The sequence below is a fragment of the Microcaecilia unicolor genome, chromosome 1 (assembly GCF_901765095.1).
Source record: "Microcaecilia unicolor chromosome 1, aMicUni1.1, whole genome shotgun sequence".
NCBI lineage: Eukaryota > Metazoa > Chordata > Amphibia > Gymnophiona > Siphonopidae > Microcaecilia > Microcaecilia unicolor.
Window position 1 is genome coordinate 650,763,891 of NC_044031.1, and position 6,000 is coordinate 650,769,890.

Consider the following 6,000-nt stretch of genomic DNA (forward strand, 5'->3'; position numbering starts at 1 on the left):
TTTTGTAGGAAAAAAGATACCGGTACTCATACAGAGCCAACCTTAAGGGCTGGGTCGCTATATATGGCTCTGCCTCTAAACTTAAACAATTAAAACCTTTCTTCCTGAGAGAAATTTTTCAAAGCCTAGTACAATCAATGGTCCTAAGCCTTGCAGATTACTGCAATGGAATCTACATGGGATGCAAAGAACAAATCACAAAAAAACTCCAGACCGCCCAAAACACAACAGCCAGGCTGATATTTGGTAAAACACAATTCGAAAGTGCCATACCCCTCCGAGAAAAGCTGCATTGGCTCCCAATCAAAGAAAGGATCATTTTCAAAATCTGCACTTTGGTCCACAAAATTATCTATGGCTTAGTCCCAGGATACATGACAGACCCAGGGCCGTGCCGATGCGGTAAGCGAGGTAAGCATGGCAGGAGGGCGCCATCCTCTGGGGGGCGCCCCGCCGCACCAGGCTTACCTCACCCTCTTCTCCCCAGATCCTTTTTTTTTGGTTTAAATTTACCTCTCCGGCGCGCGGCAGCGTAAGTGAGAAGGAGGCGGCGCTCCCCCGGCCGCCCCGACGTGTCTTCCCTTCGCTCGGTTCCGCCTTCTTCTGACGTCATTTCTGACGTCAGAAGAAGGCGGGACACAGCGAAGGCAAGACACGTCGGGGCGGCCGGGGGAGCGCCGCCTCCTTCTCATTAACGCTGCCTACGCTGCAAGCGCCGGAGAGATAAATTTAAACAAAAAAATGGATCTGGGGAGAAGAGCGCTAGTAGTGTAGCGCTCGTTTTCGGGGGGGGGGGGCGCCGGAGAGGCCGACTGAGGGGGGGGGGGGGCGCTGGAGAGGCCAACTGCAGGGGGGCGCCGGAGACCCTAGGCACGGCCCTGGACAGACCTAATGGATCTACCAACTAGAAGTAGAATTGGATCATCACGATCATACCTAAACTTGCACTACCCAAATTGCAAAGGACTTAAATACAAAACAACTTACGCATCCTGCTTCTCCTACATATGCGCACAACTATGGAATTGACTTCCAAAAGTTGTGAAAACAATCCACGACCATCTAAACTTCAGGAAATCACTAAAAACCAACCTCTTCAAAAAGGCTTACCCCATCGATCCACCGTAAATCCCCACACCCAGGAACACAGCATGACCAATGATCGTACTGGACAATATACAATCTTCATTCCTTTCGACCTTCATGGTGCCTGATACACACCTACCTCATTAGATCACAATATAATATTGTATTTGCTATCAGCTGACTTGGCGAATGCCATTACGGTACCATTGAGCCTGCAAATAGGTGGGGAAATGTGGGGTACATATGTAATAAATAAATATAGTAGCAAAGCAACAATAGGGGGTAGATGAACCATCCAACACCAGGTGCTAGTCAAATACTGCAAACTGGTGTTTCATCAGCATTGTGTTTTTGTGTTTTATGCTAAAAGTCTGTCTGATTTTTATAAGCCTCATGATTAGGACTCAGATCAACAATACTCCTGATGCAGGCGGATACGCTGAAACATGGCACTGTGTCAAGACTAACTGAGTCAAGCCCTTGTATATTTTGTTTCTACCGTATTTTTAGGACTATAAGACGCACCGGACCATAAGACGCACCTAGGTTTTAGAGGAGGGAAATAGGAAAAATTTTTTTTTCCTTTTTCCCAACTCTAAAACCTAGGTGCTCCAGTGCATCTTGTCCGAATCCCTCCCTCCCTCCGAGTTCGGGATCGCCGTCAGGGTTACCTCCTCCCCCCCCCCCCCGGCCCTGTCACAACTTCTCCCTACTCACGCGATCTTCCCTGGTGGTCTAGTGACGTCGGGGCAGGAAAGAGCCCCCTCTTTCCTGCCCAGCGCGCTGCTCTCCATCCTCCTGTATGCATTGCTGCCTGACGGTCTCGGCGAGATTCAAAATGGCCGCCGAGAATTGAAGTCTCGGTGGCCATTTTGAATCTCGCCGAGACCGTCAGGCTGCATACAGGAGGATGGAGAGCAGCGCGCTGGGCAGGAAAGAGGGGGCTCTTTCCTGCCCCGACATCACTAGACCACCAGGGAAGATCGCGTGAGTAGGGAGAAGTGGTGACAGGGCCGTGGGGGGGGGGGGGGGGGGGGAGGAGGTAACCCTGATGGCGATCCCGAAATCGGAGGGCGGGCGGCCTGCCAGCCAGCCAAATCTACCTTCGGACTATAAGACGCACCCCCCATTTTCCTCCTAAATTTGGGGGGAAAAAGTGCGTCTTATAGTCCAAAAAATACGGTATATTAAAATACTTTTTATGCGTCACCTGGTATTGGATGGTTCATCTACCTCCTACTTGTTGCTTTCCATCTGTTGTTTCTGTAGAAGGTTTTTCATTCCTCCACCCTGTGTGGTTTCTTCTGTCTTGTCCACTCCTACAGTAGCCACAACCACACAGTAGTCACACCCATTTTACCAGCCATGGTCCATATAAAAAGGCATCATTGAAAATAGTACACCAGTCCCTAAGTCCAACAAAAGAACCCCTAAGAGTGAACACAAACGAATAAAATATGTATACAAAAATTCAGTTGAAACCCCCCCAAAAACAGGACACCAGAAAAACAAAAATACTTTTCCCTTGTACTGCTATAAAGATAGCAGACGTAAATTGCTAAAACTGGCATATTCCATTCCATATAACATTACATATTATCAACTACAAATAAAAAAAATAACACTGCAACCACACTACTTTATCTTAAACTAAAAATCAAATTATTTTTTGTACCTTTATTGTCTGGCCACAGACTTTTTTTCAATTGTGTTGGCCCCAGTCTCTGCTTTCTACTTTCATTGTCCTCTCTTAACTCAGTTGCCAGGATTTCTGTTTCATTTGTTGTTTTTCTCACCTCCTTTTCCTTTCACCTATCTTCAATTTATTTTCTGCCTCTTCAGTTTCCTTTTTTTGACTGTCTACTTACAGCTTGCCTCTCTCTCCTCCCCACTTTCATCATCTGCCCTCTCTCTCCTCCTCACTTCCATGGTCTGCACCTCTCTCCTCCCCATTTCCATCCAGCATTTCCCCCCTCATCTGCCCTCTATCACCTCCTCACTTCCATCGTCTGCCCCCTCTCCTCCCCACTTCCATCATCTGTCCCTCTCTCTCTTTCTCTCTCTCTCTCTCCTTCCACCCAGCATTTCCCCTCTTTCTCGTCTGCCCCCTCTATCCTCCCCACCTCCATCATCTGTTCTTCTCTCTTCCCACTTCCATCCAGCATTTCCCCTCTCTCTCCTCTGCGTCCCTATCTTAACCTGTCCTGCATTTCCATCCTGAGTCCATATCCCTTCCCATATGATCAGCATCCCCCCTCCCCGTGATCAACATTGTCCCTGTGGGTCCCATGTTCCTATCCATTCAGCATTGTCCCTATGTGTCCCATTTTCCTCTCCATTCAGCACTGCTCTTCTGTATCCTTGTCTCTGTGACCCTCAATTCCCAGTATCTCTTTATCTCTCTGTCCCTCCTCTCTCTTTTCCCTTCTTCCCATGCCCAACATCTCCTTTCCCCTACCCTGAGCAAGTATCTCTCTCTTTCTCCCTTCCTTCCCCCTCAGCCTACTATATCTCCTTCTTGAGTACAGTGTATTTTCCCCTCTCTCTCTTTCTGGGTCCAGGGTCTTCCCCCCTCTTCCTCTCCTCCCCTCCAGTCTCTGTCTCTTTCACCCTATCCCTCCCTTCTACTCTCCCTGCTGGTCCAGCATCTATCCCTATTCCTCTACCTCTCCTTCTAACTTCTGGGTCCAGCACCTCTTCCTGTCTGTCCCTTCCCCCCCCCCCCCCCCCCACGATCCAGTAGACCAGAACCTTCATCTCTCTATCCATGGGTCCAGCAACTGTCTGGCAGGTCCAGCATCTCTCCCCTTTCCTTTCCTCCCCCCCTCCTTCCTGATTCCAGCATCCCTCCTCTTTCTTCTTCCACCCTCTTTTGGTTCCAGCATCTGTCCCCTTTCCTTCCCCTACCCCTTCCTGGTTTCAGCATCCCTCCCCTTTCTCCTTTCACCTTCTCCTGGTTCCAGCATCTCTCCTTTTTCTCCCCCTCCCCCTCCTGGTTCCAGTGTCTCTCCTCTTTCCTTTCCCCCACTTCCTGGTTCCAGCATCTCTCCTATTTTGGTTCCAGTGTCTGTCCCTCTCCCTCCCTCCCTGCAGTTCCTCTGACTTTTTCCATTTGATGCTGGTAAAGGCACTGCATCAATTAAATCAGCATGCTTTGGAGAAGAAAAGGTGTCGATGTACTGGCACAAAAAAAGCCCTGGTAGTAGTGCACCAGACTACTCAGGTGATGAGCCCATCTCCCACTTGGCTTGGAAAGCTGCCTCAGATGAATGCCTTCCACCTATGAAGAGGTCCGAGAAGTCCAGACACAGAGGAGCATTATAAGGAGGCTATTCCTTCTTGCTTTACTCATTTGTAGGTTATAGATTCATCACTAGGTTTCAATTTTCCATGTTTACCTCATTTATTGTACTTATGTTTTATATTTGGTCATTTTACTATTGTTATGCTGTTAACAAAATTGCAAGTTTTATGTTAAACTGTACCTGGTGTACACCGCCTTGGGTGAATCTACATAGTAACATAGTAACATAGTAGATGACGGCAGAAAAAGACCTGCACGGTCCATCCAGTCTGCCCAACAAGATAACTCATATGTGCTACTTTTTGTGTGTACCCTACTTTGATTTGTACCTGTGCTTTTCAGGGCACAGACCATATAAGTCTGCCCAGCACTATCCCCGCCTCCCAACCACCAGCCCCGCCTCCCAACCACTGGCTCTGGCACAAACCGTATAAGTCTGCCCAGCTCTATCCTCGCCTCCCAACCACCAGCCCCACCTCCCAACCACCGGCTCTGGCACAGACCGTACAAGTCTGCCCAGCACTAAACTGTACCTGGTGTACACCGCCGTGGGTGAATCTCTTCATAAAAGTGGTTAATAAACCCCAATAAATAAATTACTTGTTTAATATTGTTAAATTCATAAATAAAATAAGATCACAATAAATAAATATACACATAAAGTTGAAGCTTCATTTGTGCAAACTAATGTGGGACTTCAACAGATGGCTTAATCTGCACAGTCGATTCCAACATGCCATGCACATTCTCTGTCTGGTGGCCTTGTGCATTAACAGCAAAGTCTTCAGTCTGGCTCTACCAACCACCACAACTGCACAATGTTTTCCTTCTATGCAGAATTCCAGGCTTATGCACACTTGCTGCAAGCTTCTTCTGCATAGTCGTGGAATTAAACTATTTCTTCCTTCTCTGCATTGCAACATCAGCATAGCCATTCTGTGGCGATGCTACCAGATTACCCAGTGTATTCTTCCAAGACATGACACGATGCACCACTATGAATGGATTCCTTTAATGGGGAACCTTGTAACTTGGATCTCTATGACTTTAGTAGTCATTCCACAAGTTCTTCCTTCATAAGTGCACATCTATCTATCTATCTATCTATCTATCTATCTATCTATCTATCTATCTATCTATCTATCTATCTATCTATCTATCTATCTATCTATCTATCCATCTTCCTGTATTTGTTGTGTGCTTTACTATTGATCCTATATTCAAATTTTGATTATGAGTTTCTTATAATCTTTATTTAGCGCTCTTAGGGTTTCTCTTACAAAGCTGTGCTAATGATTCCTGCACGGCAAATGAGAGGAAGCCCATAAGAATTGAATGGGCTTCCTCTCATTGCCGTGCCGGGAATCTCTAGCGTGCAGTGCTTTTTTTGTAGAAAACAAAAATAGCCGGTACTCATTATGGGTGGGGTCACCACGTATGGCCCCACCCCTATGATAGCCACACCCACATTAGCCACACCCCTTATACCAGCCATGGCGCATATAAACAGACATCATTGAAAATATACTAGTATAGGAGAAAAACAATAACTTGTGATTTTTTTTCATTATAAATCATTTCTGTAAGATGTTACAGCTCCAGTATACCCA